We start from the raw sequence: 12426 nt of genomic DNA on the forward strand, positions 1-12426 counted from the left end.
TTTTCTTAAAGTTTATAACAAAGTCTCAGTTTATATTTCCAAGGACAATTGATCCTAGTTTATTTCCCTCCTATTGATTATCCCGCGGGAATCCCGTGACCTGTGGGACTCCCGAAAAAATGTCAGCCTCTACTTCACACACCAAACAAATCACCAACAGGTTAGTCAGTGAAACAGAGTCCTGATCAACATTTACATACAGTATTTATACCAGAACATGACAGTTTTATCTCAACTTTAAAGAGTCTGTGTTTTATGACCCCAGACCCTTCTCGGGTTCAGAGGTGACAAAGTTATCTAGGAACCCATCTGTCCTTCCCAACACGTCATCCTAACTGTGGGTTTTAACCATTAAACTTCTGATAATGGTTTTACAGCTTCCTCCTCTAACACAGATGTTCAGAGGAGTGAGATAAAAAAGGTCACACACTGTAAAATGCTTACTGCAAGAATTTCCATCACACTCCTTTCTTCTGATTACAAGATAATCACAACTAAAGGAAAATTCTTCAAAACCATCACCCCTCTCAGCGAACAGATAATCCAAAGCCATTCTAGTTTGTAAACTCATCGTTCTAATAGCCTGCTGCTCCGTAGTTAGAACAGTGAACCCTTCCTCAGATAAAGCAGTAAGATTAAAAGTTAACACAAAGGGATCTGGGACCAAAGATCCTGAAATAGTAGAAGGATCAGTTCTGATAGGACATGACTTAAATTTATGTCTGTTGATTAAAGCACATAAAACACATATAATAGCTTCGCAACCTACTGTCTTCCCAAGGAAATAAGGTGTACTTTCCTCCTGTGTAATACAAATATCTGGATCTTTAATTGGATTTCTAATACCCTGAATTCTATAAAGAGGTCCTGTAGACGCACACGTTAAATTAATCTCACTAGAAAATCTACTAACATTTCTGCTTTACCTAACAGTATAATTCCTCACCCAAGGAAAAATAACCTCCACCAACCTGTTATCTGGAAAGAAAGTAGCTAGGGTATAAGTAGTATCAATAGGAACAGGAACTAAAAATGGTTGATTATTAATAACACGTGGAATCAAACAAAAAATATAGCAACTATCATTTCTAATCTTCCTCACAGTTTGATGCATCTGTTGCCACCAAACATTATCAGTATGATCATAGTAGTCAGAAAAGTGATGAATCTCTCTTCGAATCCGCTGATGAATATTATTAGTCAGATTAACCACACATTGTCTTTGCTGTACCTTTTCCCAAAATGAACACAAGAGTTATAAAAAGACTTGCAATACCAATTATTAGCATCAGAACAGACCATCTTCCATATAACTGCATCGTGACCTTGAAGAGGAATGTCCTTTCTTCTGGTACTGAAAGCAAACAGTTTTTTTTCCCAAAGAAAACTAATTATAAACAGAACTTAAAAATCCTGCTGTCTCTCCTGAGTGGCTTCAAGCTGCCCTGTTACCAGTCTGGTACAGGTGGGCGGTCGTAGGAAGCTCCTCTAGAAATATATCTAGAAACAGGAACTCTAACCTGCTGGAAGTTAAGCTTCCATAGTCCAACTAAACAACGGTGGAAATGAACACATTTCAAATTTGTAATAATACCATAATGATAAATATCAAACAATAACCATAAAAGTTAGATAAAAACATCCGAGATTTCCTCCTCAGAGTCAGTCTCGCTGTCAAAGTGGAAGAAAATAATTTGGCTGATCCTTGCTGTCCAGACAAAGGAGCCCCTAGTAGCCACCAAATGTTAAGAAATTAAGGAGAATAAGCATCATGGCGCATGTTTGACTGTCTCTCTGTTGCAGACGTCACCAGTCCATCATCCAGAGAAAGGTTATGTGTAAATGTTTAGAGATCTTCCCTGTATGTTTCCTATGTGTCTCTCACTGTGGTGTGTGTGCAGTGAGGCAAATGACCTTATGATTTCTAACTTTCAGGCAATGCGATGGCCTTAAGTAGATTCTGAAATAACGTTGCTCTGCCCAAGAGATTATTGTGCCCTTGTAAGAACAGTGTTCTTCAACCACCTCTTCAATCACTCGCCAGTGATCAGCTTACAGTTCTTTGTCTTGTGGTGGTCCGCTGTCCTCACACCTTTCAGCCGTGGATGATCCAGTTGGAAGATGACTTGTCCTGGAAGCCAGATGAGCTTTCCTGCAGCTTTCCTGGGTGTCTAGTAGGATCTGATATGGGCCATTCCAGCACCTGGACTTCCTGTGTTTTCTCCTAAATTCTCTGAGCAGAATCCAGTCGCCAGGAATAAAGGACTGGAGGGTGGAAGTGGCTGTTTCTGGTAATGCAGCCTTCACCGTCTGTGAAACTTGAGAAAACACAGTGGACAGGTTTTGACAGTAAAACAACATCCTACCTTCACACAAAGATGTGGAAGAAAATGATCTTGGCAATATCCCCATGTCCAAATTAGGAGACCTGCCACACAGCACTTCAAAAGGACTGAGATTTACCTGTGTCCTTTGTCTCAATCTCATATAAGTGAGAACAATAGGTAGAACCTTCACAACACTCGGCTAATTTTCAATTCAAAGTCCCATTCTCAAACCTAAGTGCTTAACTACATGAACTTCATCAAAACATCCAACAAAATCAAAAGAATTGATCTTCTGACTCCACCTGATATACTAGCAGTGACCATCAGCTAAATATTCTGAATATTAAAAATGTGACATGATGTTTGAGGAAGGTCTGATTACAGGTCAACATTTCATAGTTTCAGAAAACCCAAAAAGAATTTCAAAAATGGTCTAATCTGTGGAGATGTAAAATTTCACAAAAGAATCAACACCATAATTTCAGAGAGGTTTTCATAATGTGGTCTTAGGGAGCTATGCACCATTTATATAAACAAAGTACAATGTCTCTCTCGTATTGTCACTAAGTCCTCACTGGAGGTCTGAGCTACCCTTTTTCCCATGAGTGCTAAAACTTTTGGAACCCCATGTTGCTTTATTCTGACATTCCCCTCTTCTGGCGCAGGGTCCAACCCATGCGACAATCCAGCAAAAAGTCTGAATAAAAATGTTTAATAACCAAGATCACATTACATAGAACCAAAGAAATGAATTCTGATATAACTATGTGTCTCTATGAATTTAATGAAAGCAACATAAAGAAAATCCAGATGTTTTTAACTGTAATTCAGTTCCATTAACAACAAAACACAAACTTTAGTTATTCATGTCATCAATGTCTCACTTAGAAATTAGTCACATATCATCCTGATTTGTCTTGTATGAAGATGAGTATTAGATTAATGGACATCTAATGTAAGTCAGATGCATAAACCCTACAAATTGAATCTAATAAATAATTCCCACCAAGTATGAAATCATAACTCTGATTCTTTATCAAAAATATATTCCTTACTTTTGGCATATCTTGAACTGTCAGCTAGTTTAATGGTACCAGGGAAACTTTCAATCTAATAAATCACCAATGATTCTGTATGCAAAACTAATTCTTCAAACTAGTTTAAACTATTTCATTAACCTTTTAATAATAAAACACATAAATCTAAAAGTCATGCTACATCCTTAATTATTATACAAAAAAACATGTTATTAAGGCAACAATCACTACAAGCATTTTGATTCTATTGTCTCTTAAACAGTGTTAAAACTCAGGAAGGGAGGTACTGAGCGTTACCATGACAACAAAGGTGTGAACCAACCTGGTAGGTGGGCGGAGTCAGGCAGAATTAACCTTTGATTGACAGCCTATGGGCGGGACCACAGTTTCTTCATTCCAACCCATCTTAGTGAACCTTAAACTACAAAACTGTTAACATGAACCTACCTCAGAAACAAGCTGCTTCTTAACTCTCCTGAAAACTCAAAGTTTTAATCAATCTGGGATTTAGAAACATTATTCTAAACATGGATTATTGTTTCATGCAACATATAAACAAACATTCATTCCAACAAAACAAAAACAAACATCAAAGACAAACAAATGAACAAATTTGAAGCTTCAAGAATTCAAAGAAATTTTTAACAATCTCTTTTCAGAATATGTTTTCTCAGCCATATCTTTTAATGCTATAATTGATCAATCTTGTTATGACAATCGTCAGGATTGTTTTTAAAATGAGTGCACATAATCCAAAAAATCTCAAAGTATTTAGAAGCACAGCAACAGTTTTCTCTTAAATGAATCCAAATTTACTGATGCTGAAACCTTTTACTAATTCTTTGTACTGTAACTCTGTAATAATAACTACAATCCTGAGAGTTATTGTTATAATTCTCTTTTTGTTTGGCTCAATTTGATCGCAGCTGCATTCAAGAATTTCTCTGCTCAGGTTAAATGTAAAGAAGTATTTTTAATTCAATTCAAATTCAAATTCAAAGATACTTTATTGATCCCCGAGGGGAAATTAGAAAAGTCAGCGTTGACATTTTTATGTTATACCCAAACTAAACAAAACTGCAGTGTTTGACTTAATCAGAAATTAAGATAAGAAGCTTGTCTCCAAACTGGACTTTTTTCCACATAGTGTTTCAAAAAGAACAAACATCATTTTCTTTAATTTGGGCTATTTAAATTTTGAGAGTTGGGGAGAAACATTAGAAAAATTACTAGAACCCCTCTTTAATAATCCAAATGCTGATAAATGTTCCAATATTTTATGATTTAATAATCTGAAATCACCTTGTGTACCTTTGTACTCATATGTATTCTTTTAATCTTTAAACCTTAAGAAATCAAACAAGGAGACTTGAGTTTAAGCCGACCATCCTCTTACTGTTAAGAGAGCCTTTATTTCTTTTCTTTTCCTAAAATAAAGGATTTTACTTGTCTTTATTCTGTTATAAAAATCCTAACCTTGGTTCCAAAACTAAACTCTTCAACCCCAATCTGTGTCCCCAGAGTAGAAATTTTGAGTATTATTGCATTTCAAAGTCACCAAATGACTGGAACTCATCATTGGCTTAGATCTGTTTTAATAAGTAATCAGTCTACCTTTAATTAAATATTATAATTTTATGGACCCAAAATCTATGGCTCACGGGCTTCAGGAGTCCAGGAACCACAAGTTGAGTACTACTGCATTGAACAATGGTGTTAACTTTCTGCAGAGATTGAAGGATTGGCTAAATATATTATTTCTGCTTGGACAATAATCAGATTTAAAATTATTAGTTCACAGCTCCTAATTTATCTCAGATCATATTTGCTTCTAACAGAGTTCATAATAAGCTTCAGACAAACATTATGCTAAAAAACCAAAAACAAAACAAAAACCAGATCTGTTTTAAAATAAAGAAACATGAGATTAGTTTAATTTTTGTGTGGTACCACTGTCCAATCAGATTCTTTTTAAATAACCCCATTTTTCATACTCATTTTAAAGGTTTGTTTTACCAAGGGAAATGTGTTTAACAAAACCAATTACTCTCAAAAGTTTTAAAAGTTTTTAGCTGGTGATATCTTAGAAAACAACAAGTGTTTTAATATTTCTATGCAACACAGAACTGATCAGGTGTCCTTTCCTTCCCCAAAGGGAGAAAAAAGAACCTGCAGAACCAAACCTTTCATAGTTTTTGTCAGGATCTGATATAAGGTACAGTATAAATCAACACGCTGCATGAATCAGAAGAGGGAAGAAAAACCTAATATAACCTCTTCCCAGCAGCTGCTGTGAAAAACAATGAATTTGTACTTTCCATAAGCGTCAGTTAGCAATTGCATACACATATACAAGCATACATACATACATACATACATACATACATACATACATACATACATACATATATACATACATACATACATACATACATACACATATACATACATACATACATACATACATACATACATACATACATACATACATACATACATACATACATATATACATACATACATACATACATACATACATACATACACATATACATACATACATACATACATACATACATACATACATACATACATACATACATACATACATACATACATACATACATACATACATACATACATACATACATACATACATACATACATACATACACATATACATACATACATACATACATACATACACATATACATACATACATACATACACATATACATACATACATACATACATACATACATACATCCTAAGGACTGCACTGTAAATATTCTCATCACCAGTACTCTCTCTCTCTCCTTGGATTCCTGGGTTTACCTCCTCCTCCTCTGGCTTCTGGACAACTCCAACTCAAGATTCCTTAAACAAAGTCTACAGTAGAAATAAACCTCATTTACCGTCTTATCCTGTGTGCTGAGTCTGTTTCATCCTCTGGTTTTGTTCTAATTCGACTATCTAAGCAATTCATGATAGTATGTTCCAGCCAACTAATAAGTCGAAGAACAATTCAGATGATGAACAGACTTCCTTAAAGGAACGCCTACAATCTACTGAAACCATGCTTCAACAGCTACTGCAACAACAAAGGACTACGGATTCTCATCTCACAGAACTTGGTGGTATGGTTCATGCTTTAAGCTAAATCATAACCAAACTCTCACCTGCCTCTTCCAATCCTCCAGCTCGTTTAGAGAATCCTCAGCCACCCACAATTCTATCTTCTGGGATCCGAGAGCCTGACTTCCGTCCGTCTGAACTGTTTGATGGTAATCCTAATAACTTTGGTGGTTTTTCTCTCCAGTGCGAATTAGCATTTAGTCGTTCCCCCTCCCTTTTCCCTACTGCTGCCTCCATGATTACTTATATTGTTACCTCGCTAAAGGGATCTGCTCTGCGCTGGCCGCACGCCTATTTGGCATCTAACCCTGTTGAGTCTCTTAGTTATGCCATTTTTTTCAGTCACTTCAAGAGAGTCTTCGATCAACCACTCCAGCAGGAGGCAGTGGCTAAGAAGATACTCACCCTCAAACAGGGAAGGAGAGCGTTGGCTGAGTTCGCCATCGACTTCCGGGTGGCAGCGCAGGAGGTGGGTTGGGATGAAGCGGCACTCAAGGGTATTTTTGTTAATTCCCTTGCAGATCAAGTAAAGGACCAGTTGGTTTTGAGAGATGAACCCGAAAGACTGGATGAATTAATCAACCTATCGATCTGCATTGACAACCGTCTAAGAGAGAGACAAACAGAAAGGAACTACAATTCACAGTGGCAGCACTCTCTGGCGCCTCGAACCACTTTCCTCGACGCACCCACTTCCTCTTCCACCTTTGAGGGTGGTCTTTGCCTATATTGTGGACAAGGAGGACATTTTTATCACAAGATGCCCCAAGAAGGGAAAAGAGAGGGCTCGTCAATAGGTCAGGGGACTTTGATGAGCATATCCCATTCTTCCCCTGTCTCTCGTCTGTGTTTTCCGGTCACTATTATTGTTGGCCAAGAGAAGTTTCCTGTTGATGCTTTTATTGATTCTGGTGCTGAACAGAATCTTATTTCCTCGGATCTGGTTGATAAACTTCAAATACCCTCTCAGCCTCTCAACCATTCCCTTTCTGTCACTGGCATCACTGGTCAAACCATGTCTCAAGTGAGATTTAAAGTGCCTCAGCTTCACATCATCACCTCTGGTAACCATCATGAATGGGGTGAGTTCTTTGTTGTCTCTTCCATCTCTCCACAATTAGTTTTGGGGTTTCCCTGGTTGCAGAAACATAATCCCGTTATTAATTGGGTGGAGGGCAGAGTAGAGAGATGGAGTAATCTCTGTCTCCAGAACTGCTTAAAAACTGCTGTCTCTCACTCTATCAAACAACTCAAACCTTCTGAGCCTGTTGATCTGTCCAAAGTTCCACCTGAATACCACAATCTCGCACCTGTGTTTAGCAAACAAGGGGCTCTTTCTTTACCTCTGCATCGCCCCTATGACTGCTCTATTGATCTCCTCCCAGGCGCTCCGCTACCATCCAGCAGACTCTTTAATCTCTCCGGACCCGAGAGAAAGGTCATGAAAGAGTACATTGAGGATTCTTTAGCATCTGGGATCATTCGTCCGTCTACCTCCCCTGTTGGCGCCGGATTCTTCTTCGTGGGTAAGAAGGACGGCACATTAAGACCTTGTATTGATTATAGAGGATTGAATCAAATCACTATTAAAAATAAATACCCACTACCACTTATTGATTCCATACATGAACAATTACATATTGCCAAGATCTTCACTAAACTCGACCTGCGCAATGCTTACCATTTGGACTGGATCCGAGAGGGTGATGAGTGGAAAACGGCTTTCAAAACCCCCCTGGGACATTTTGAGTATTTGGTTATGCCTTTCGGGTTGACTAATGCACCCGCTGTTTTCCAAGCTCTTATTAATGATGTTCTTCGTAACTTTCTCAACCTCTTTGTTTTCGTTTATCTGGATGACATTTAGATTTTTTCCCAGGACATAGAACAACATCGCCAACATGTCAGAACAGTTCTCCAGAGGCTTTTTGAGAATCAACTCTTTGTTAAAGCCGAAAAGTGCGAATTCAGTGTCACATCTGTGTCCTTTTTGGGTTTTATTTTTGAGGCAGGCAGGTACAGAACTGATCCCGAGAAAACCAAGGCAGTGGCAGAGTGGCCTACTCCAACTGATCGCAGGCAACTTCAAAGGTTCTCGGGATTTGCAAATTTTTATAGGAGGTTTATAAGGAACTACAGTCAGGTCACTGCACCTCTCACTCAACTCACCTCCTCTCTGAAATTGGACTCCTGAGGCAGAAAGGGCATTTGGTGAGTTAAAGACTCTATTTTCTTCAGCACCCATATTGACCCATCCTGATCCATGTGCACAATTTATTGTAGAGGTTGATGCTTCTGACATTGGAGTAGGGGCTATTCTTTCTCAACGGTCTCCTCTGGATGATAAGGTACATCCATGTGCCTATTTTTCTCGTCGCTTGTCTCCAGCAGAGCAAAATTATGATGTGGGTGTAGCAGGGAAAGAACAAAGACAGACATTTTATTTATATTTTTTTTCTTTATTTATTTTCTATATAATTTATCTTCATATAGAATGTATGGTGTGTTTATTTCACCAAAATATGTGTTTTGTTTTAGGTGTTAAAGTTTGTTTGTATTGGGAGTTTTATTTTTGGGCGTCACAGTGCCCTGTAGTGGTTTATATGGTATGGGCTGTATTATCTGCTATCTCTCGCCAGTCTGCATTGTACGTGACTGGGAGAGGTAGGTTTCCAACGCAGCTCGGTTTTGAAAGAGGAATTTTAGTGCTGTAATGTCATTTATGTTGCGTACAGTGATTCCTACATGATCCGTATTGTAAATGGTTGTAAAAATAGTTGTTTCGGGAGATTTGTTAAGTTTCTTGGGTGAATTTTAAGAGCACAAGATAGCTAACAAGCTAGTCACATTGTTTTACATGTGCATGTTAGCGCTCTCCTTTTCATCCTCACATGGAGTAGATTTTGTATTTTAATTTATATCTTTTTCATGTTAGGCTTGTTCCAACGGTGAGGATTGACTCTCCATTTGTGCTCTTTATTATTTTTGTGAAGATTGCAATAAAGTTAGTCAGAAGAGCCGGTCGTCAGTATCCTCCTTAGAGTGTCGTGCACCTGAACACAACGCAGTGTGGCTGGGACTGCAGACCGTTCCGGCTACGTGGGCAACCGTGAACTTTTAGCCATCAAGTTGGCGCTTGAGGAATGGTGGCATTGGTTAGAGGGTACTGAAGTCCCTTTTCTCATTTGGACTGATCACAAGAACCTCTCCTACATTCAAAATGCCAAGAGACTTAACCCCAGACAAGCCCGTTGGTCTCTGTTTTTTGCTCGTTTTCATTTTTCTATCTCCTACAGACCCGGTTCCAAGAACATTAAGCCTGACGCTCTCTCTCGCCAGTTCTCTCATTCTGACCAACTCAAGACTGAAGCTTCCATCCTACCGGATTCTTGTATTGTGGGCGCGCTCACCTGGGCCATTGAAAAGGACATCAGGGGTCCGAACCTGACCCAGGTACTGGCCCAGTGGGCAAGCTGTTCGTTCCCAACTCTGTTGTCAATAAAGTTCTGGATTGGGTGCACAACAATAAACTGACTTGTCATCCTGGGGTGACTCGTATGATGACATTTACCAAAAGGTTTTTCTGGTGGCCGACTATGAACCTCAACATTAAAGATTTTGTTGCAACTTGTCCCACATGTGCTCGAAACAAGAACACTAATCAACCCCCTGCTGGTCTTCTTCAACCTCTGCCCACCCCTAGCCGCCCCTGGTCCCACATTTCCGTTGATTTCATCACTGGTCTCCCGCCGTCTGACGGTAACACAGTCATCCTTACTATTGTTGACAGATTCTCTAAAACAGCCCATTTTGTTCCTTTACCTAAGCTTCCGTCTGCATTGGAGACAGCCCAACTCATGGTTCTCCACGTTTTCCGCATCCATGGCATACCTTCGGACATTGTTTCTGACCGAGGCCCGCAGTTCATCTCGCAAGTTTGGAAGGAGTTTTGCAAAGCTCTTGGTGCCTCCGTAAGTCTTGTCTGGATACCACCCCCAATCTAATGGACAGACAGAAAGATGCACTACATACATACATACATACACATATGTATATATATATATATGTATGTATGTATGTATGTATGAGATGTGATATACTTACCTGACCTGCTGGATAACCATGTTTACTAAAAGTCGCTTATTTTAAGGTTACTTTCTACCTATTTAGAGGAACTGTTTTCCATAGAAATGTATAATTACCTGTTGGTCCGGAATATAATACTTACCTGGAGGGATACTTAGATACTTAGAGTTATTTTACCTGGAGGAATGGATACCTACCTTACCTGCTGGATGACTAATCCACCTGATAAAATACTTACCTTTAAGGGACTTTTTACCTAATAAGAGGGATTCTGTTTATTGCAAGGTATATATCTAATTTGCAATAAAACACTACTTACTGGGAGTATAATTTTGCCTTGAAAGTTCAGCACCTGTGAAAATGTAAATATGATACTTACCTGTAAAAATTGTTTGCCTGGAATATTTGGCACTTGTGAAATTGTAATCTCATATTTGCAATTTATTCTTGTTGATACTTACTTGTATTGGATAAAAGCCCTTTAAGAAGTTTGGATTTTTGTCTAGTTTTATATTCTTGTATACAATGTCAATAATCATTGCTCATTACTGTACATAATTATCTGTACATACTGTACTTACCTGCACATCCAATGTCGGCGTCTGATTGGTCGGGGATGACGAACTTGGAGTTGTCGTGGTGGCCGGACGAGATTAAAAGACGTGATCTCGCGCCACCTGCAACGCCATCTTTCCTTTTGCAACACGCTTCACTGTGGTGCGCACAGAAATCTTCGCTCTCGACAAGCTGCCTGAAGAAGGTCTTTTTCAAGACCGAAACGTTGCAAATTTTGCTTGTCATGTATGTAAATTTGTTTTGAGAGTTTTGTTCTTGAATTTGATTTTTTTAATTAAAGTGCGCTTAATTGAAGTCCGTCGAGTGAGTACCTTTTTTATTAGGCCTCTTCCGGCATAGGTTTTATTTTGAAGTCTCAGTTCCAGTAAGTCTTTTAGAGATAGTTTTATAGTTTTTAGTATTTTATACTCACCTTGACACTAAATGGGCAAAAATGCCATATTATGAAGAAGATTCTGACGACCAAGATTGGACAGTTGTTCGTAATAGACGCCGCCGGAAGCCGTTTCAACGCCGCCATGATGATGTCCCCCAAACAAAATTCCCCCGCAACAGGGAAGGTGTACGCCAGGCTCATCCACGAACGCATCTTCAGCCTGCACCTGTCAGTAGAGGTACACGCCCCTCTCCATCACAACATCGCACGGAGACTCCATCTGATGATCCTGAATTTACTGCAAAGGTCAGACTATTACACAAAGTGATAAAAACTATTCATCACTTAAAAAATGTGGCTAATCCAGAACTACAGCATTGTCCTCCCTTTATAGCTAAATTAAAGCAGCATCTTACTGAGGTTATTGTGCCAGCCTTTCCCACGTCGGCCACAGCTGAACTGATTGAGGGAAATGCTTAAAACTGGACTTTTACCACTTTGCTTATTTTAAGAGATCATTATCAGTCTGTTTTGGACTCAGAGATCCAGTCCCTGTCTCGTATGAAGCATAAAAACTGGGAAGCCCCTTTTGACATTGCCACAAAATGGGCCAAACGTAATCTGGGCAAAAGACTGCAAAACAGCACTCTGACCTATGCAAAAGCCACAATTACCTCCCTTCTCACTGACTTAGGCTTTTACAGAAGGACGGAGGGACAGGAAACAGCTGCACAGACTGTAGAAACAGAATGTCACTCACCTGTACTTACCATCTTGAGCCCACAGCCCAGACCTGCTCACGGCAGCTTGGATTCTGGGGTGGGTGATGTAGCTGCCCTGGAAGAACTTACCAGATACCTACCAGAACCGTGGCCACAATGACAGACC

The sequence above is a fragment of the Girardinichthys multiradiatus genome, chromosome 23 (genome assembly GCF_021462225.1).
Source record: "Girardinichthys multiradiatus isolate DD_20200921_A chromosome 23, DD_fGirMul_XY1, whole genome shotgun sequence".
Lineage (NCBI taxonomy): Eukaryota > Metazoa > Chordata > Actinopteri > Cyprinodontiformes > Goodeidae > Girardinichthys > Girardinichthys multiradiatus.